The sequence below is a fragment of the Podarcis cretensis genome (genome assembly GCF_951804945.1).
Source record: "Podarcis cretensis genome assembly, chromosome: 14".
Lineage (NCBI taxonomy): Eukaryota > Metazoa > Chordata > Lepidosauria > Squamata > Lacertidae > Podarcis > Podarcis cretensis.
The window spans coordinates 272830-294539 of NC_137183.1; positions in this window are offsets into that span (position 1 = coordinate 272830).

Genomic DNA, 21710 nt, shown 5'->3' on the forward strand with positions numbered 1-21710 from the left:
TACCGTCTTCTCGCTACCATATGCGTAGAAAGAAGACGAATAAGCTGCGAGTGGAGTTATTTCAAATCGCATGGTGTTTTCTGGGTGTGTATCAGAATCACCCTCAACCAAATCAAAAAAGTTTCTTGGGTTCACAAAGTGTATGTAATGAGACCAAAATAGCAAATGACCGTCTTTTCGCTCCCATATGCGTAGTAAGAAGACGAATAAGCTGCGAGTGGGCTTATTTCAATTTGCATGGTGTGTTTAGGGTGTGTATCAGAATCACCCTCAACCAAATCAAAAAGGTGTTTTGGCTTCCATCTACATAAAAAGAAGATGATAACGTTCTGATTGGGCTTATTTCAAATAGGTGTTTTTGGGGTTAAAATGCACATTCAGCCAAAAATCCCAGAGTGAAATTTTTCTTATCAGCCCAAATCAAGCATAGGTGTTTTGGTTCGATCTCAATAGAAAGAGGGCGAATAAGCTTAAATTGCTCTTTCGTTGTTCATTCACCACAAATAGCAAAGCGAAGTGTCATAAATGCCTAAACAAAGTAAAACAGGTTGCTTTGGGTTCCATCCACATAGAAAGAAGCATCTTGGATTTCACTTTTTTCAAACTCGTGTTCTTTGGTTTTAATGCACATTGACCCAGAAATCACAAAGTGTAATGAGACCAAAATAGCAAATGACCGTCTTTTTGCTCCCATATGCGTAGAAAGAAGACGAATAAGCTGCGAGTGGGCTTATTTCAATTTGCATGGTGTGTTTTGGGTGTGTATCAGAATCACCCTCAACCAAATCAAAAAGGTATTTTGGCTTCCTTCTACATAAAAAGATGATAACGTTCTGATTGGGCTTATTTCAAATAGGTGTTTTCTGGGGTTAGAATGCACATTCAACCAAAAATCTCAGAGTGAAATGTTTCTTATCGGCCCAAATCAAGCATAGGGTTTTTGGTTCGATCTCAATAGAAAGAGGGCGAATAAGCTTAAATTGCTCTTTCGTTGTTCATTCCCCAACAAATATCAAAGTGAATTGTAATAAGAGTAAACAATGCAAAACAGGTTGTTTTGCGTTCCATCTACATAGAAAGAAGCATCTTGAATTTCGCTTATTTCAAAGTAGTATTCTTTGGTGCTAATGCACATTTACCCAGAAATCGCAAAGTGTATGTGTCAGGGGTTCAGGAGCAGAGGCACAGGGAAGAGAGGACATGGAGAGCTAAGGGGAAGAATCCGAGGGGAGCGTAGGAGAAGAGGACAGTCGACCGAGGGATTCCATGAGCCTCTCCAGCGAATCGGAAGATTCACAGAAGGGGGCGTCAGTGGCCAGGGGTAGGGGGTTCCCAAGGGGAACGTCCCAGGAGCAAGGGGGCAGCAGGGACTCCCAGAGCAGTAGTTGGAAATCAGGACCAGCTTCCCCACCAGAGCAGAGTGGGGGGGGGGGAAGAGTCCCAAGGATCAGGGCCAGTGCATTCCCCACCAGGGAGAGAAGATAAGGCAGGTCTGACCACACCTCCATCGGAGAGTCAGACAACGGAGGGGAGGTCAGATCCGGCCAGTATCCCGGAAGAGGGAAGCAGTGACAGAAGTAGTGTAACGGTCAGGAGGAAGGTCACTGGGTTGGCGCGAGAGGCAAGTTCAAATGTACAGGAGCGCGGGACAGCAGAGAATGAGGATTGGGAACAGGGTCCTAAAGCCCGCCGGGGGAGGAGCTAAGCAACTCAGCGTCGGAAGAGTCCAGAAAGGGCAATGCCCCAGCGGGCAGGAGGACCCAGAGGAGAAGAGAGCAGCGTAAAAGGTGGAGCCGGGCTAGGATCTTAAACTGGTGTCATAGGGGAGGAGACTCAGACGGTACTTCGCCGGTCTAGGCTTTAAGACGTAGAGCTGCGCGCTGCGGCTTTGAAATGGAAACTAAACCTCAATAAAGACTTTTGTACATAACGACAGCCTTGGCGTTGGTCCTCTGTGAGCTGGGACCTAGAGGCAGCTCTGACACATACTGTCAGGGGTTCAGGATGAGAGGCACAGGGAGGAGAGGAGATGGAGAGCGAGGGGGAGGAATCCAAGGGGAGCATAGGAGAAGAGGACAGTGAACCGAGGGATTCCATGAGCCTCTCCAGCGAATCGGAAGATTCACAGACGGGGGCGCCAGTGGCCAGGGGTAGGGGGTTCCCAAGGGGAACGTCCCAGGAGCAAGGGAACAGCAGGGACTCCCAGAGCAGTAGTTGGAAATCAGGACCAGCTTCCCCACCAGAGCAGAGTGGGGGGGGAAGAGTCCCAAGGATCAGGGCCAGTGCATTCCCCACCAGGGAGAGAAGATAAGGCAGGGCTGACCACACCTCCATCGGAGAGTCAGACAACGGAGGGGAGGTCAGATCCGGCCAGTGTACTGGAAGAGGGAAGCAGTGACAGAAGTAGTGTAACGGTCAGGAGGAAGGTCACTGGGTTGGCGCGAGAGGCAAGTTCAAATGTACAGGAGCAAGGGACAGCAGAGAATGAGGATTGGGAACCGGGTCCTAAAGCCCGCCGGAGGGAGGGGGAGGAGCTAAGCGACTCAGCGTCGGAAGAGTCCAGAAAGGGCAATGCCCCAGCGGGCAGGAGGACCCAGAGGAGGAGAGAGCAGCGTAAAAGGTAGAGCCGGGCTAGGATCTTAAACTGGTGTCATAGGGGAGGAGACTCAGACGGTACTTCGCCGGTCTAGGCTTTAAGATGTAGAGCTGCGCGCTGCGGCTTTGAAATGGAAACTAAACCTCAATAAAGACTTTTGTACATAACGACAGCCTGGCGTTGGTCTGTGAGCTGGGACCTAGAGGCAGCTCTGACAGTATGTAATGAGACCAAAATAATAAAACACCATCTATCCGCTTCCACAGCATAGAAAGAATACAAATAAGCTTTGATTAGTCTTATTTCAATTCGCATCGTGTTTTTTGGGTTTGCACCAAAATCACCCCCAAAGCAAAAAGGTGTTTTGGCTTCCATCTACATAAGAAGAAGATGATAACGCTCTGATTGGGCTTATATCAAATAGGTGTTTCTGGCGTTAGAATGCACATTCAGCCAAAAATCCCAGAGTGAAATGTTTGTTATCAGCCCAAATCAAGCATAGGTATTTTGGTTCGATCTCAATAGAAAGAGGGCGAATAAGCTTAATTGCTCTTTCGTTCTTTCACCCACAAATAACAAAGCGAAGAGTCATAAGCCTAAACAAAGTAAAACAGGTTGTTTTGGGTTCCATCATAGAAAGAAGAATTTGAATTTCGCTTATTTCACAGTAGTATTCTTCGGTGTTAATGCACATTGTCCCAGAAATCACAAAGTGAATGTAATGAGACCAAGATAACAAAATACCGTCTTCTCGCTACCATATGCGTAGAAAGAAGACGAATAAGCTGCGAGTGGAGTTATTTCAAATCGCATGGTGTTTTCTGGGTGTGTATCAGAATCACCCTCAACCAAATCAAAAAAGTTTCTTGGGTTCACAAAGTGTATGTAATGAGACCAAAATAGCAAATGACCGTCTTTTCGCTCCCATATGCGTAGTAAGAAGACGAATAAGCTGCGAGTGGGCTTATTTCAATTTGCATGGTGTGTTTAGGGTGTGTATCAGAATCACCCTCAACCAAATCAAAAAGGTGTTTTGGCTTCCATCTACATAAAAAGAAGATGAAAACGTTCTGATTGGGCTTATTTCAAATAGGTGTTTTTGGGGTTAAAATGCACATTCAGCCAAAAATCCCAGAGTGAAATTTTTCTTATCAGCCCAAATCAAGCATAGGTGTTTTGGTTCGATCTCAATAGAAAGAGGGCGAATAAGCTTAAATTGCTCTTTCGTTGTTCATTCACCACAAATAGCAAAGCGAAGTGTCATAAATGCCTAAACAAAGTAAAACAGGTTGCTTTGGGTTCCATCCACACAGAAAGAAGCATCTTGGATTTCACTTTTTTCAAACTCGTGTTCTTTGGTTTTAATGCACATTGACCCAGAAATCACAAAGTGTAATGAGACCAAAATAGCAAATGACCGTCTTTTTGCTCCCATATGCGTAGAAAGAAGACGAATAAGCTGCGAGTGGGCTTATTTCAATTTGCATGGTGTGTTTTGGGTGTGTATCAGAATCACCCTCAACCAAATCAAAAAGGTATTTTGGCTTCCTTCTACATAAAAAGATGATAACGTTCTGATTGGGCTTATTTCAAATAGGTGTTTTCTGGGGTTAGAATGCACATTCAACCAAAAATCTCAGAGTGAAATGTTTCTTATCGGCCCAAATCAAGCATAGGGTTTTTGGTTCGATCTCAATAGAAAGAGGGCGAATAAGCTTAAATTGCTCTTTCGTTGTTCATTCCCCAACAAATAGCAAAGTGAATTGTAATAAGAGTAAACAAAGCAAAACAGGTTGTTTTGCGTTCCATCTACATAGAAAGAAGCATCTTGAATTTCGCTTATTTCAAAGTAGTATTCTTTGGTGCTAATGCACATTTACCCAGAAATCGCAAAGTGTATGTGTCAGGGGTTCAGGAGCAGAGGCACAGGGAAGAGAGGACATGGAGAGCTAAGGGGAAGAATCCGAGGGGAGCGTAGGAGAAGAGGACAGTGGACCGAGGGATTCCATGAGCCTCTCCAGCGAATCGGAAGATTCACAGAAGGGGGCGTCAGTGGCCAGGGGTAGGGGGTTCCCAAGGGGAACGTCCCAGGAGCAAGGGGGCAGCAGGGACTCCCAGAGCAGTAGTTGGAAATCAGGACCAGCTTCCCCACCAGAGCAGAGTGGGGGGGGGAAGAGTCCCAAGGATCAGGGCCAGTGCATTCCCCACCAGGGAGAGAAGATAAGGCAGGTCTGACCACACCTCCATCGGAGAGTCAGACAACGGAGGGGAGGTCAGATCTGGCCAGTATCCCGGAAGAGGGAAGCAGTGACAGAAGTAGTGTAACGGTCAGGAGGAAGGTCACTGGGTTGGCGCGAGAGGCAAGTTCAAATGTACAGGAGCGCGGGACAGCAGAGAATGAGGATTGGGAACAGGGTCCTAAAGCCCGCCGGAGGGAAGGGGAGGAGCTAAGCAACTCAGCGTCGGAATAGTCCAGAAAGGGCAATGCCCCAGCGGGCAGGAGGACCCAGAGGAGGAGAGAGCAGCGTAAAAGGTGGAGCCGGGCTAGGATCTTAAACTGGTGTCATAGGGGAGGAGACTCAGACGGTACTTCGCCGGTCTAGGCTTTAAGACGTAGAGCTGCGCGCTGCGGCTTTGAAATGGAAACTAAACCTCAATAAACACTTTTGTACATAACGACAGCCTGGCGTTGGTCCTCTGTGAGCTGGGACCTAGAGGCAGCTCTGACAGAGACCAAAATAATAAAACACCATCTATCCGCTTCCATAGCATAGAAAGAATACAAATAAGCTTTGATTAGTCTTATTTCAATTCGCATCGTGTTTTTTGGGTTTGCACCAAAATCACCCCCAAAGCAAAAAGGTGTTTTGGCTTCCATCTACATAAAAAGAAGATGATAACGCTCTGATTGGGCTTATATCAGATAGGTGTTTCTGGCGTTAGAATGCACATTCAGCCAAAAATCCCAGAGTGAAATGTTTGTTATCAGCCCAAATTAAGCATAGGTGTTTTGGTTCGATTTCAATAGAAAGAGGGCGAATAAGCTTAAATTGCTCTTTCGTTGTTCATTCACCCACAAATAGCAAAACGAAGTGTCATAAGCCTAAACAAAGTAAAACAGGTTGTTTTGGGTTCCATCATAGAAAGAAGAATTTGAATTTCGCTTATTTCAAAGTAGTATTCTTTGGTGTTAATGCACAATGTCCCAGAAATCACAAAGTGAATGTAATGAGACCAAGATAACAAAATACCGTCTTCTCGCTACCATATGCGTAGAAAGAAGACGAATAAGGTGCGAGTGGAGTTATTTCAAATCGCATGGTGTTTTCTGGGTGTGTATCAGAATCACCCTCAACCAAATCAAAAAAGTTTCTTGGGTTCACAAAGTGTATGTAATGAGACCAAAATAGCAAATGACCGTCTTTTCGCTCCCATATGCGTAGTAAGAAGACGAATAAGCTGCGAGTGGGCTTATTTCAATTTGCATGGTGTGTTTAGGGTGTGTATCAGAATCACCCTCAACCAAATCAAAAAGGTGTTTTGGCTTCCATCCACATAAAAAGAAGATGATAACGTTCTGATTGGGCTTATTTCAAATAGGTGTTTTTGGGGTTAAAATGCACATTCAGCCAAAAATCCCAGAGTGAAATTTTTCTTATCAGCCCAAATCAAGCATAGGTGTTTTGGTTCGATCTCAATAGAAAGAGGGCGAATAAGCTTAAATTGCTCTTTCGTTGTTCATTCACCCACAAATAGCAAAGCGAAGTGTCATAAATGCCTAAACAAAGTAAAACAGGTTGCTTTGGGTTCCATCCACATAGAAAGAAGCATCGGATTTCACTTTTTTCAAACTCGTGTTCTTTGGTTTTAATGCACATTGACCCAGAAATCACAAAGTGTAATGAGACCAAAATAGCAAAAGACCGTCTTTTTGCTCCCATATGCGTAGAAAGAAGACGAATAAGCTGCGAGTGGGCTTATTTCAATTTGCATGGTGTGTTTTGGGTGTGTATCAGACTCACCCTCAACCAAATCAAAAAGGTATTTTGGCTTCCTTCTACATAAAAAGATGATAACGTTCTGATTGGGCTTATTTCAAATAGGTGTTTTCTGGGGTTAGAATGCACATTCAACCAAAAATCTCAGAGTGAAATGTTTCTTATCGGCCCAAATCAAGCATAGGGTTTTTGGTTCGATCTCAATAGAAAGAGGGCGAATAAGCTTAAATTGCTCTTTCGTTGTTCATTCCCCAACAAATATCAAAGTGAATTGTAATAAGAGTAAACAAAGCAAAACAGGTTGTTTTGCGTTCCATCTACATAGAAAGAAGCATCTTGAATTTCGCTTATTTCAAAGTAGTATTCTTTGGTGCTAATGCACATTTACCCAGAAATCGCAAAGTGTATGTGTCAGGGGTTCAGGAGCAGAGGCACAGGGAAGAGAGGACATGGAGAGCTAAGGGGAAGAATCCGAGGGGAGCGTAGGAGAAGAGGACAGTGGACCGAGGGATTCCATGAGCCTCTCCAGCGAATCGGAAGATTCACAGAAGGGGGCGTCAGTGGCCAGGGGTAGGGGGTTCCCAAGGGGAACGTCCCAGGAGCAAGGGGGCAGCAGGGACTCCCAGAGCAGTAGTTGGAAATCAGGACCAGCTTCCCCACCAGAGCAGAGTGGGGGGGGGGAAGAGTCCCAAGGATCAGGGCCAGTGCATTCCCCACCAGGGAGAGAAGATAAGGCAGGTCTGACCACACCTCCATCGGAGAGTCAGACAACGGAGGGGAGGTCAGATCCGGCCAGTATCCCGGAAGAGGGAAGCAGTGACAGAAGTAGTGTAACGGTCAGGAGGAAGGTCACTGGGTTGGCGCGAGAGGCAAGTTCAAATGTACAGGAGCGCGGGACAGCAGAGAATGAGGATTGGGAACAGGGTCCTAAAGCCCGCCGGGGGAGGAGCTAAGCAACTCAGCGTCGGAAGAGTCCAGAAAGGGCAATGCCCCAGCGGGCAGGAGGACCCAGAGGAGGAGAGAGCAGCGTAAAAGGTGGAGCCGGGCTAGGATCTTAAACTGGTGTCATAGGGGAGGAGACTCAGACGGTACTTCGTCGGTCTAGGCTTTAAGACGTAGAGCTGCGCGCTGCGGCTTTGAAATGGAAACTAAACCTCAATAAAGACTTTTGTACATAACGACAGCCTTGGCGTTAGTCCTCTGTGAGCTGGGACCTAGAGGCAGCTCTGACACATACTGTCAGGGGTTCAGGATGAGAGGCACAGGGAGGAGAGGAGATGGAGAGCGAGGGGGAGGAATCCAAGGGGAGCATAGGAGAAGAGGACAGTGAACCGAGGGATTCCATGAGCCTCTCCAGCGAATCGGAAGATTCACAGACGGGGGCGCCAGTGGCCAGGGGTAGGGGGTTCCCAAGGGGAACGTCCCAGGAGCAAGGGAACAGCAGGGACTCCCAGAGCAGTAGTTGGAAATCAGGACCAGCTTCCCCACCAGAGCAGAGTGGGGGGGGAAGAGTCCCAAGGATCAGGGCCAGTGCATTCCCCACCAGGGAGAGAAGATAAGGCAGGGCTGACCACACCTCCATCGGAGAGTCAGACAACGGAGGGGAAGTCAGATCCGGCCAGTGTACTGGAAGAGGGAAGCAGTGACAGAAGTAGTGTAACGGTCAGGAGGAAGGTCACTGGGTTGGCGCGAGAGGCAAGTTCAAATGTACAGGAGCAAGGGACAGCAGAGAATGAGGATTGGGAACCGGGTCCTAAAGCCCGCCGGAGGGAGGGGGAGGAGCTAAGCGACTCAGCGTCGGAAGAGTCCAGAAAGGGCAATGCCCCAGCGGGCAGGAGGACCCAGAGGAGGAGAGAGCAGCGTAAAAGGTGGAGCCGGGCTAGGATCTTAAACTGGTGTCATAGGGGAGGAGACTCAGACGGTACTTCGCCGGTCTAGGCTTTAAGATGTAGAGCTGCGCGCTGCGGCTTTGAAATGGAAACTAAACCTCAATAAAGACTTTTGTACATAACGACAGCCTGGCGTTGGTCTGTGAGCTGGGACCTAGAGGCAGCTCTGACAGTATGTAATGAGACCAAAATAATAAAACACCATCTATCCGCTTCCACAGCATAGAAAGAATACAAATAAGCTTTGATTAGTCTTATTTCAATTCGCATCGTGTTTTTTGGGTTTGCACCAAAATCACCCCCAAAGCAAAAAGGTGTTTTGGCTTCCATCTACATAAGAAGAAGATGATAACGCTCTGATTGGGCTTATATCAAATAGGTGTTTCTGGCGTTAGAATGCACATTCAGCCAAAAATCCCAGAGTGAAATGTTTGTTATCAGCCCAAATCAAGCATAGGTATTTTGGTTCGATCTCAATAGAAAGAGGGCGAATAAGCTTAATTGCTCTTTCGTTCTTTCACCCACAAATAACAAAGCGAAGAGTCATAAGCCTAAACAAAGTAAAACAGGTTGTTTTGGGTTCCATCATAGAAAGAAGAATTTGAATTTCGCTTATTTCACAGTAGTATTCTTCGGTGTTAATGCACATTGTCCCAGAAATCACAAAGTGAATGTAATGAGACCAAGATAACAAAATACCGTCTTCTCGCTACCATATGCGTAGAAAGAAGACGAATAAGCTGCGAGTGGAGTTATTTCAAATCGCATGGTGTTTTCTGGGTGTGTATCAGAATCACCCTCAACCAAATCAAAAAAGTTTCTTGGGTTCACAAAGTGTATGTAATGAGACCAAAATAGCAAATGACCGTCTTTTCGCTCCCATATGCGTAGTAAGAAGACGAATAAGCTGCGAGTGGGCTTATTTCAATTTGCATGGTGTGTTTAGGGTGTGTATCAGAATCACCCTCAACCAAATCAAAAAGGTGTTTTGGCTTCCATCCACATAAAAAGAAGATGATAACGTTCTGATTGGGCTTATTTCAAATAGGTGTTTTTGGGGTTAAAATGCACATTCAGCCAAAAATCCCAGAGTGAAATTTTTCTTATCAGCCCAAATCAAGCATAGGTGTTTTGGTTCGATCTCAATAGAAAGAGGGCGAATAAGCTTAAATTGCTCTTTCGTTGTTCATTCACCCACAAATAGCAAAGCGAAGTGTCATAAATGCCTAAACAAAGTAAAACAGGTTGCTTTGGGTTCCATCCACATAGAAAGAAGCATCGGATTTCACTTTTTTCAAACTCGTGTTCTTTGGTTTTAATGCACATTGACCCAGAAATCACAAAGTGTAATGAGACCAAAATAGCAAAAGACCGTCTTTTTGCTCCCATATACGTAGAAAGAAGACGAATAAGCTGCGAGTGGGCTTATTTCAATTTGCATGGTGTGTTTTGGGTGTGTATCAGACTCACCCTCAACCAAATCAAAAAGGTATTTTGGCTTCCTTCTACATAAAAAGATGATAACGTTCTGATTGGGCATATTTCAAATAGGTGTTTTCTGGGGTTAGAATGCACATTCAACCAAAAATCTCAGAGTGAAATGTTTCTTATCGGCCCAAATCAAGCATAGGGGTTTTGGTTCCATCTCAATAGAAAGAGGGCGAATAAGCTTAAATTGCTCTTTCGTTGTTCATTCCCCAACAAATATCAAAGTGAATTGTAATAAGAGTAAACAAAGCAAAACAGGTTGTTTTGCGTTCCATCTACATAGAAAGAAGCATCTTGAATTTCGCTTATTTCAAAGTAGTATTCTTTGGTGCTAATGCACATTTACCCAGAAATCGCAAAGTGTATGTGTCAGGGGTTCAGGAGCAGAGGCACAGGGAAGAGAGGACATGGAGAGCTAAGGGGAAGAATCCGAGGGGAGCGTAGGAGAAGAGGACAGTCGACCGAGGGATTCCATGAGCCTCTCCAGCGAATCGGAAGATTCACAGAAGGGGGCGTCAGTGGCCAGGGGTAGGGGGTTCCCAAGGGGAACGTCCCAGGAGCAAGGGGGCAGCAGGGACTCCCAGAGCAGTAGTTGGAAATCAGGACCAGCTTCCCCACCAGAGCAGAGTGGGGGGGGGAAGAGTCCCAAGGATCAGGGCCAGTGCATTCCCCACCAGGGAGAGAAGATAAGGCAGGTCTGACCACACCTCCATCGGAGAGTCAGACAACGGAGGGGAGGTCAGATCTGGCCAGTATCCCGGAAGAGGGAAGCAGTGACAGAAGTAGTGTAACGGTCAGGAGGAAGGTCACTGGGTTGGCGCGAGAGGCAAGTTCAAATGTACAGGAGCGCGGGACAGCAGAGAATGAGGATTGGGAACAGGGTCCTAAAGCCCGCCGGAGGGAAGGGGAGGAGCTAAGCAACTCAGCGTCGGAATAGTCCAGAAAGGGCAATGCCCCAGCGGGCAGGAGGACCCAGAGGAGGAGAGAGCAGCGTAAAAGGTGGAGCCGGGCTAGGATCTTAAACTGGTGTCATAGGGGAGGAGACTCAGACGGTACTTCGCCGGTCTAGGCTTTAAGACGTAGAGCTGCGCGCTGCGGCTTTGAAATGGAAACTAAACCTCAATAAACACTTTTGTACATAACGACAGCCTGGCGTTGGTCTGTGAGCTGGGACCTAGAGGCAGCTCTGACAGAGACCAAAATAATAAAACACCATCTATCCGCTTCCATAGCATAGAAAGAATACAAATAAGCTTTGATTAGTCTTATTTCAATTCGCATCGTGTTTTTTGGGTTTGCACCAAAATCACCCCCAAAGCAAAAAGGTGTTTTGGCTTCCATCTACATAAAAAGAAGATGATAACGCTCTGATTGGGCTTATATCAAATAGGTGTTTCTGGCGTTAGAATGCACATTCAGCCAAAAATCCCAGAGTGAAATGTTTGTTATCAGCCCAAATTAAGCATAGGTGTTTTGGTTCGATTTCAATAGAAAGAGGGCGAATAAGCTTAAATTGCTCTTTCGTTGTTCATTCACCCACAAATAGCAAAACGAAGTGTCATAAGCCTAAACAAAGTAAAACAGGTTGTTTTGGGTTCCATCATAGAAAGAAGAATTTGAATTTCGCTTATTTCAAAGTAGTATTCTTTGGTGTTAATGCACAATGTCCCAGAAATCACAAAGTGAATGTAATGAGACCAAGATAACAAAATACCGTCTTCTCGCTACCATATGCGTAGAAAGAAGACGAATAAGGTGCGAGTGGAGTTATTTCAAATCGCATGGTGTTTTCTGGGTGTGTATCAGAATCACCCTCAACCAAATCAAAAAAGTTTCTTGGGTTCACAAAGTGTATGTAATGAGACCAAAATAGCAAATGACCGTCTTTTTGCTCCCATATACGTAGAAAGAAGACGAATAAGCTGCGAGTGGGCATTTCAATTTGCATGGTGTGTTTTGGGTGTGTATCAGAATCACCCTCAACCAAATCAAAAAGGTGTTTTGGCTTCCATCCACATAAAAAGAAGATGATAACGTTCTGATTGGGCTTATTTCAAATAGGTGTTTTTGGGGTTAAAATGCACATTCAGCCAAAAATCCCAGAGTGAAATTTTTCTTATCAGCCCAAATCAAGCATAGGTGTTTTGGTTCGATCTCAATAGAAAGAGGGCGAATAAGCTTAAATTGCTCTTTCGTTGTTCATTCACCCACAAATAGCAAAGCGAAGTGTCATAAATGCCTAAACAAAGTAAAACAGGTTGCTTTGGGTTCCATCCACATAGAAAGAAGCATCGGATTTCACTTTTTTCAAACTCGTGTTCTTTGGTTTTAATGCACATTGACCCAGAAATCACAAAGTGTAATGAGACCAAAATAGCAAATGACCGTCTTTTTGCTCCCATATGCGTAGAAAGAAGACGAATAAGCTGCGAGTGGGCTTATTTCAATTTGCATGGTGTGTTTTGGGTGTGTATCAGACTCACCCTCAACCAAATCAAAAAGGTATTTTGGCTTCCTTCTACATAAAAAGATGATAACGTTCTGATTGGGCTTATTTCAAATAGGTGTTTTCTGGGGTTAGAATGCACATTCAACCAAAAATCTCAGAGTGAAATGTTTCTTATCGGCCCAAATCAAGCATAGGGTTTTTGGTTCGATCTCAATAGAAAGAGGGCGAATAAGCTTAAATTGCTCTTTCGTTGTTCATTCCCCAACAAATAGCAAAGTGAATTGTAATAAGAGTAAACAAAGCAAAACAGGTTGTTTTGCGTTCCATCTACATAGAAAGAAGCATCTTGAATTTCGCTTATTTCAAAGTAGTATTCTTTGGTGCTAATGCACATTTACCCAGAAATCGCAAAGTGTATGTGTCAGGGGTTCAGGAGCAGAGGCACAGGGAAGAGAGGACATGGAGAGCTAAGGGGAAGAATCCGAGGGGAGCGTAGGAGAAGAGGACAGTGGACCGAGGGATTCCATGAGCCTCTCCAGCGAATCGGAAGATTCACAGAAGGGGGCGTCAGTGGCCAGGGGTAGGGGGTTCCCAAGGGGAACGTCCCAGGAGCAAGGGGGCAGCAGGGACTCCCAGAGCAGTAGTTGGAAATCAGGACCAGCTTCCCCACCAGAGCAGAGTGGGGGGGGGGAAGAGTCCCAAGGATCAGGGCCAGTGCATTCCCCACCAGGGAGAGAAGATAAGGCAGGTCTGACCACACCTCCATCGGAGAGTCAGACAACGGAGGGGAGGTCAGATCCGGCCAGTATCCCGGAAGAGGGAAGCAGTGACAGAAGTAGTGTAACGGTCAGGAGGAAGGTCACTGGGTTGGCGCGAGAGGCAAGTTCAAATGTACAGGAGCGCGGGACAGCAGAGAATGAGGATTGGGAACAGGGTCCTAAAGCCCGCCGGAGGGAGGGGGAGGAGCTAAGCAACTCAGCGTCGGAAGAGTCCAGAAAGGGCAATGCCCCAGCGGGCAGGAGGACCCAGAGGAGGAGAGAGCAGCGTAAAAGGTGGAGCCGGGCTAGGATCTTAAACTGGTGTCATAGGGGAGGAGACTCAGACGGTACTTCGCCGGTCTAGGCTTTAAGACGTAGAGCTGCGCGCTGCGGCTTTGAAATGGAAACTAAACCTCAATAAAGACTTTTGTACATAACGACAGCCTTGGCGTTGGTCCTCTGTGAGCTGGGACCTAGAGGCAGCTCTGACACATACTGTCAGGGGTTCAGGATGAGAGGCACAGGGAGGAGAGGAGATGGAGAGCGAGGGGGAGGAATCCAAGGGGAGCATAGGAGAAGAGGACAGTGAACCGAGGGATTCCATGAGCCTCTCCAGCGAATCGGAAGATTCACAGACGGGGGCGCCAGTGGCCAGGGGTAGGGGGTTCCCAAGGGGAACGTCCCAGGAGCAAGGGAACAGCAGGGACTCCCAGAGCAGTAGTTGGAAATCAGGACCAGCTTCCCCACCAGAGCAGAGTGGGGGGGGGAAGAGTCCCAAGGATCAGGGCCAGTGCACTCCCCACCAGGGAGAGAAGATAAGGCAGGGCTGACCACACCTCCATCGGAGAGTCAGACAACGGAGGGGAGGTCAGATCCGGCCAGTGTACTGGAAGAGGGAAGCAGTGACAGAAGTAGTGTAACGGTCAGGAGGAAGGTCACTGGGTTGGCGCGAGAGGCAAGTTCAAATGTACAGGAGCGCGGGACAGCAGAGAATGAGGATTGGGAACAGGGTCCTAAAGCCCGCCGGAGGGAGGGGGAGGAGCTAAGCAACTCAGCGTCGGAAGAGTCCAGAAAGGGCAATGCCCCAGCGGGCAGGAGGACCCAGAGGAGGAGAGAGCAGCGTAAAAGGTGGAGCCGGGCTAGGATCTTAAACTGGTGTCATAGGGGAGGAGACTCAGACGGTACTTCGCCGGTCTAGGCTTTAAGACGTAGAGCTGCGCGCTGCGGCTTTGAAATGGAAACTAAACCTCAATAAAGACTTTTGTACATAACGACAGCCTGGCGTTGGTCTGTGAGCTGGGACCTAGAGGCAGCTCTGACAGTATGTAATGAGACCAAAATAATAAAACACCATCTATCCGCTTCCATAGCATAGAAAGAATACAAATAAGCTTTGATTAGTCTTATTTCAATTCGCATCGTGTTTTTTGGGTTTGCACCAAAATCACCCCCAAAGCAAAAAGGTGTTTTGGCTTCCTTCTACATAAAAAGAAGATGATAACGCTCTGATTGGGCTTATATCAAATAGGTGTTTCTGGCGTTAGAATGCACATTCATCCAAAAATCCCAGAGTGAAAGGTTTGTTATCAGCCCAAATTAAGCATAGGTGTTTTGGTTCGATTTCAATAGAAAGAGGGCGAATAAGCTTAAATTGCTCTTTCGTTGTTCATTCACCCACAAATAGCAAAACGAAGTGTCATAAGCCTAAACAAAGTAAAACAGGTTGCTTTGGGTTCCATCATAGAAAGAAGAATTTGAATTTCGCTTATTTCAAAGTAGTATTCTTTGGTGTTAATGCACATTGTCCCAGAAATCACAAAGTGAATGTAATGAGACCAAGATAACAAAATACCGTCTTCTCGCTACCATATGCGTAGAAAGAAGACGAATAAGCTGCGAGTGGAGTTATTTCAAATCGCATGGTGTTTTCTGGGTGTGTATCAGAATCACCCTCAACCAAATCAAAAAAGTTTCTTGGGTTCACAAAGTGTATGTAATGAGACCAAAATAGCAAATGACCGTCTTTTCGCTCCCATATGCGTAGTAAGAAGACGAATAAGCTGCGAGTGGGCTTATTTCAATTTGCATGGTGTGTTTAGGGTGTGTATCAGAATCACCCTCAACCAAATCAAAAAGGTGTTTTGGCTTCCATCTACATAAAAAGAAGATGATAACGTTCTGATTGGGCTTATTTCAAATAGGTGTTTTTGGGGTTAAAATGCACATTCAGCCAAAAATCCCAGAGTGAAATTTTTCTTATCAGCCCAAATCAAGCATAGGTGTTTTGGTTCGATCTCAATAGAAAGAGGGCGAATAAGCTTAAATTGCTCTTTCGTTGTTCATTCACCACAAATAGCAAAGCGAAGTGTCATAAATGCCTAAACAAAGTAAAACAGGTTGCTTTGGGTTCCATCCACATAGAAAGAAGCATCTTGGATTTCACTTTTTTCAAACTCGTGTTCTTTGGTTTTAATGCACATTGACCCAGAAATCACAAAGTGTAATGAGACCAAAATAGCAAAAGACCGTCTTTTTGCTCCCATATGCGTAGAAAGAAGACGAATAAGCTGCGAGTGGGCTTATTTCAATTTGCATGGTGTGTTTTGGGTGTGTATCAGACTCACCCTCAACCAAATCAAAAAGGTATTTTGGCTTCCTTCTACATAAAAAGATGATAACGTTCTTGTCAGGGACTCAGCGGGAGCGCAGGGAGGAGAGGAGATGGAAAGCGAGGGGGAGCAATCCGAGGGCAGCGTAGGAGAATATGACAGCAGCCCGATAGATTCCATGAGCCTCTCCAGCGAATCGGAAGATTCACAGAAGGGGGCGCCGATGGGCAGGGCAAGGGGCGACCCAAGGGGGACACCCCAGAAGCAAGGGGCCAGCGGGGACTCCCAGAGCAGCAGTTGCAAATCAGGACCAGCTTCCCCACCAGAGCGTAGTGGGGGGGAGGAGTCCCAGGTGTCAGAGCCCACATATGCACCACCAGCGAGAGAAGATGAGTCAGGGTGGACCACGCCTCCATCGGAGAGCGAGTTAACGGTTAAGAGGAAAGTTGCAGGCTGGGCGCGCGCGCCAAGTTCAAAGGTACAGGCGAGCGGCACAGAAGGTAGCCCGGATAGGGAACCAGGTCCTAAAGCCCGCCGGAAGGAGGGGCAAGAATCGTCAGGGTCAGCGTCAGAGGAGTCCAGGAAGGATGAGACCCTAGCGGGCAGGAGGGCCCAGAGGAGAAAGGAATTTAGGAAGAGGTGGAGCAAAGCGAGAGTCTTAAACTGGTGTGGAGGGGGAGGAGACTCAGACAGGACTTCGCCGGTCTAAGGTCGGGACGTAGAGCTGCACGCTGCGGCTTTAAAATGGAGACTGAATCTCAATAAAGACTTTTGTACATAACTACAGCCTAGCGTTGGTCCTCTGTGAGCTGGGACCTGGAGGCAGCTCTGACAGTTCTGATTGGGCTTATTTCAAATAGGTGTTTTCTGGGGTTAGAATGCACATTCAACCAAAAATCTCAGAGTGAAATGTTTCTTATCGGCCCAAATCAAGCATAGGGGTTTTGGTTCGATCTCAATAGAAAGAGGGCGAATAAGCTTAAATTGCTCTTTCGTTGTTCATTCCCCAACAAATATCAAAGTGAATTGTAATAAGAGTAAACAAAGCAAAACAGGTTGTTTTGCGTTCCATCTACATAGAAAGAAGCATCTTGAATTTCGCTTATTTCAAAGTAGTATTCTTTGGTGCTAATGCACATTTACCCAGAAATCGCAAAGTGTATGTGTCAGGGGTTCAGGAGCAGAGGCACAGGGAAGAGAGGACATGGAGAGCTAAGGGGAAGAATCCGAGGGGAGCGTAGGAGAAGAGGACAGTGGACTGAGGGATTCCATGAGCCTCTCCAGCGAATCGGAAGATTCACAGAAGGGGGCGTCAGTGGCCAGGGGTAGGGGGTTCCCAAGGGGAACGTCCCAGGAGCAAGGGGGCAGCAGGGACTCCCAGAGCAGTAGTTGGAAATCAGGACCAGCTTCCCCACCAGAGCAGAGTGGGGGGGGGAAGAGTCCCAAGGATCAGGGCCAGTGCATTCCCCACCAGGGAGAGAAGATAAGGCAGGTCTGACCACACCTCCATCGGAGAGTCAGACAACGGAGGGGAGGTCAGATCTGGCCAGTATCCCGGAAGAGGGAAGCAGTGACAGAAGTAGTGTAACGGTCAGGAGGAAGGTCACTGGGTTGGCGGGAGAGGCAAGTTCAAATGTACAGGAGCGCGGGACAGCAGAGAATGAGGATTGGGAACAGGGTCCTAAAGCCCGCCGGAGGGAAGGGGAGGAGCTAAGCAACTCAGCGTCGGAATAGTCCAGAAAGGGCAATGCCCCAGCGGGCAGGAGGACCCAGAGGAGGAGAGAGCAGCGTAAAAGGTGGAGCCGGGCTAGGATCTTAAACTGGTGTCATAGGGGAGGAGACTCAGACGGTACTTCGCCGGTCTAGGCTTTAAGACGTAGAGCTGCGCGCTGCGGCTTTGAAATGGAAACTAAACCTCAATAAACACTTTTGTACATAACGACAGCCTGGCGTTGGTCTGTGAGCTGGGACCTAGAGGCAGCTCTGACAGAGACCAAAATAATAAAACACCATCTATCCGCTTCCATAGCATAGAAAGAATACAAATAAGCTTTGATTAGTCTTATTTCAATTCGCATCGTGTTTTTTGGGTTTGCACCAAAATCACCCCCAAAGCAAAAAGGTGTTTTGGCTTCCATCTACATAAAAAGAAGATGATAACGCTCTGATTGGGCTTATATCAAATAGGTGTTTCTGGCGTTAGAATGCACATTCAGCCAAAAATCCCAGAGTGAAATGTTTGTTATCAGCCCAAATTAAGCATAGGTGTTTTGGTTCGATTTCAATAGAAAGAGGGCGAATAAGCTTAAATTGCTCTTTCGTTGTTCATTCACCCACAAATAGCAAAACGAAGTGTCATAAGCCTAAACAAAGTAAAACAGGTTGTTTTGGGTTCCATCATAGAAAGAAGAATTTGAATTTCGCTTATTTCAAAGTAGTATTCTTTGGTGTTAATGCACAATGTCCCAGAAATCACAAAGTGAATGTAATGAGACCAAGATAACAAAATACCGTCTTCTCGCTACCATATGCGTAGAAAGAAGACGAATAAGCTGCGAGTGGAGTTATTTCAAATCGCATGGTGTGTTTTGGGTGTGTATCAGACTCACCCTCAACCAAATCAAAAAGGTATTTTGGCTTCCTTCTACATAAAAAGATGATAACGTTCTGATTGGGCTTATTTCAAATAGGTGTTTTCTGGGGTTAGAATGCACATTCAACCAAAAATCTCAGAGTGAAATGTTTCTTATCGGCCCAAATCAAGCATAGGGGTTTTGGTTCGATCTCAATAGAAAGAGGGTCAGACAACGGAGGGGAGGTCAGATCCGGCCAGTATCCCGGAAGAGGGAAGCAGTGACAGAAGTAGTGTAACGGTCAGGAGGAAGGTCACTGGGTTGGCGCGAGAGGCAAGTTCAAATGTACAGGAGCGCGGGACAGCAGAGAATGAGGATTGGGAACAGGGTCCTAAAGCCCGCCGGGGGAGGAGCTAAGCAACTCAGCGTCGGAAGAGTCCAGAAAGGGCAATGCCCCAGCGGGCAGGAGGACCCAGAGGAGGAGAGAGCAGCGTAAAAGGTGGAGCCGGGCTAGGATCTTAAACTGGTGTCATAGGGGAGGAGACTCAGACGCTACTTCGCCGGTCTAGGCTTTAAGACGTAGAGCTGCACGCTGCGGCTTTCAAATGGAAACTAAACCTCAATAAACACTTTTGTACATAACGACAGCCTGGCGTTGGTCTGTGAGCTGGGACCTAGAGGCAGCTCTGACAGAGACCAAAATAATAAAACACCATCTGTCCGCTTCCATAGCATAGAAAGAATACAAATAAGCTTTGATTAGTCTTATTTCAATTCGCATCGTGTTTTTTGGGTTTGCACCAAAATCACCCCCAAAGCAAAAAGGTGTTTTGGCTTCCATCTACATAAAAAAGAAGATGATAACGCTCTGATTGGGCTTATATCAAATAGGTGTTTCTGGCGTTAGAATGCACATTCAGCCAAAAATCCCAGAGTGAAATGTTTGTTATCAGCCCAAATTAAGCATAGGTGTTTTGGTTCGATTTCAATAGAAAGAGGGCGAATAAGCTTAAATTGCTCTTTCGTTGTTCATTCACCCACAAATAGCAAAACGAAGTGTCATAAGCCTAAACAAAGTAAAACAGGTTGTTTTGGGTTCCATCATAGAAAGAAGAATTTGAATTTCGCTTATTTCAAAGTAGTATTCTTTGGTGTTAATGCACAATGTCCCAGAAATCACAAAGTGAATGTAATGAGACCAAGATAACAAAATACCGTCTTCTCGCTACCATATGTGTAGAAAGAAGACGAATAAGCTGCGAGTGGAGTTATTTCAAATCGCATGGTGTTTTCTGGGTGTGTATCAGAATCACCCTCAACCAAATCAAAAAAGTTTCTTGGGTTCACAAAGTGTATGTAATGAGACCAAAATAGCAAATGACCGTCTTTTTGCTCCCATATACGTAGAAAGAAGACGAATAAGGTGCGAGTGGGCATTTCAATTTGCATGGTGTGTTTTGGGTGTGTATCAGAATCACCCTCAACCAAATCAAAAAGGTGTTTTGGCTTCCATCCACATAAAAAGAAGATGATAACGTTCTGATTGGGCTTATTTCAAATAGGTGTTTTTGGGGTTAAAATGCACATTCAGCCAAAAATCCCAGAGTGAAATTTTTCTTATCAGCCCAAATCAAGCATAGGTGTTTTGGTTTGATCTCAATAGAAAGAGGGCGAATAAGCTTAAATTGCTCTTTCGTTGTTCATTCACCCACAAATAGCAAAGCGAAGTGTCATAAATGCCTAAACAAAGTAAAACAGGTTGCTTTGGGTTCCATCCACATAGAAAGAAGCATCGGATTTCACTTTTTTCAAACTCGTGTTCTTTGGTTTTAATGCACATTGACCCAGAAATCACAAAGTGTAATGAGACCAAAATAGCAAATGACCGTCTTTTTGCTCCCATATGCGTAGAAAGAAGACGAATAAGCTGCGAGTGGGCTTATTTCAATTTGCATGGTGTGTTTTGGGTGTGTATCAGACTCACCCTCAACCAAATCAAAAAGGTATTTTGGCTTCCTTCTACATAAAAAGATGATAACGTTCTGATTGGGCTTATTTCAAATAGGTGTTTTCTGGGGTTAGAATGCACATTCAACCAAAAATCTCAGAGTGAAATGTTTCTTATCGGCCCAAATCAAGCATAGGGTTTTTAGTTCGATCTCAATAGAAAGAGGGCGAATAAGCTTAAATTGCTCTTTCGTTGTTCATTCCCCAACAAGTATCAAAGTGAATTGTAATAAGAGTAAACAAAGCAAAACAGGTTGTTTTGCGTTCCATCTACATAGAAAGAAGCATCTTGAATTTCGCTTATTTCAAAGTAGTATTCTTTGGTGCTAATGCACATTTACCCAGAAATCGCAAAGTGTATGTGTCAGGGGTTCAGGAGCAGAGGCACAGGGAAGAGAGGACATGGAGAGCTAAGGGGAAGAATCCGAGGGGAGCGTAGGAGAAGAGGACAGTGGACCGAGGGATTCCATGAGCCTCTCCAGCGAATCGGAAGATTCACAGAAGGGGGCGTCAGTGGCCAGGGGTAGGGGGTTCCCAAGGGGAACGTCCCAGGAGCAAGGGGGCAGCAGGGACTCCCAGAGCAGTAGTTGGAAATCAGGACCAGCTTCCCCACCAGAGCAGAGTGGGGGGGGGGGAAGAGTCCCAAGGATCAGGGCCAGTGCATTCCCCACCAGGGAGAGAAGATAAGGCAGGTCTGACCACACCTCCATCGGAGAGTCAGACAACGGAGGGGAGGTCAGATCCGGCCAGTATCCCGGAAGAGGGAAGCAGTGACAGAAGTAGTGTAACGGTCAGGAGGAAGGTCACTGGGTTGGCGCGAGAGGCAAGTTCAAATGTACAGGAGCGCGGGACAGCAGAGAATGAGGATTGGGAACAGGGTCCTAAAGCCCGCCGGGGGAGGAGCTAAGCAACTCAGCGTCGGAAGAGTCCAGAAAGGGCAATGCCCCAGCGGGCAGGAGGACCCAGAGGAGGAGAGAGCAGCGTAAAAGGTGGAGCCGGGCTAGGATCTTAAACTGGTGTCATAGGGGAGGAGACTCAGACGGTACTTCGCCGGTCTAGGCTTTAAGACGTAGAGCTGCGCGCTGCGGCTTTCAAATGGAAACTAAACCTCAATAAAGACTTTTGTACATAACGACAGCCTTGGCGTTGGTCCTCTGTGAGCTGGGACCTAGAGGCAGCTCTGACACATACTGTCAGGGGTTCAGGATGAGAGGCACAGGGAGGAGAGGAGATGGAGAGCGAGGGGGAGGAATCCAAGGGGAGCATAGGAGAAGAGGACAGTGAACCGAGGGATTCCATGAGCCTCTCCAGCGAATCGGAAGATTCACAGACGGGGGCGCCAG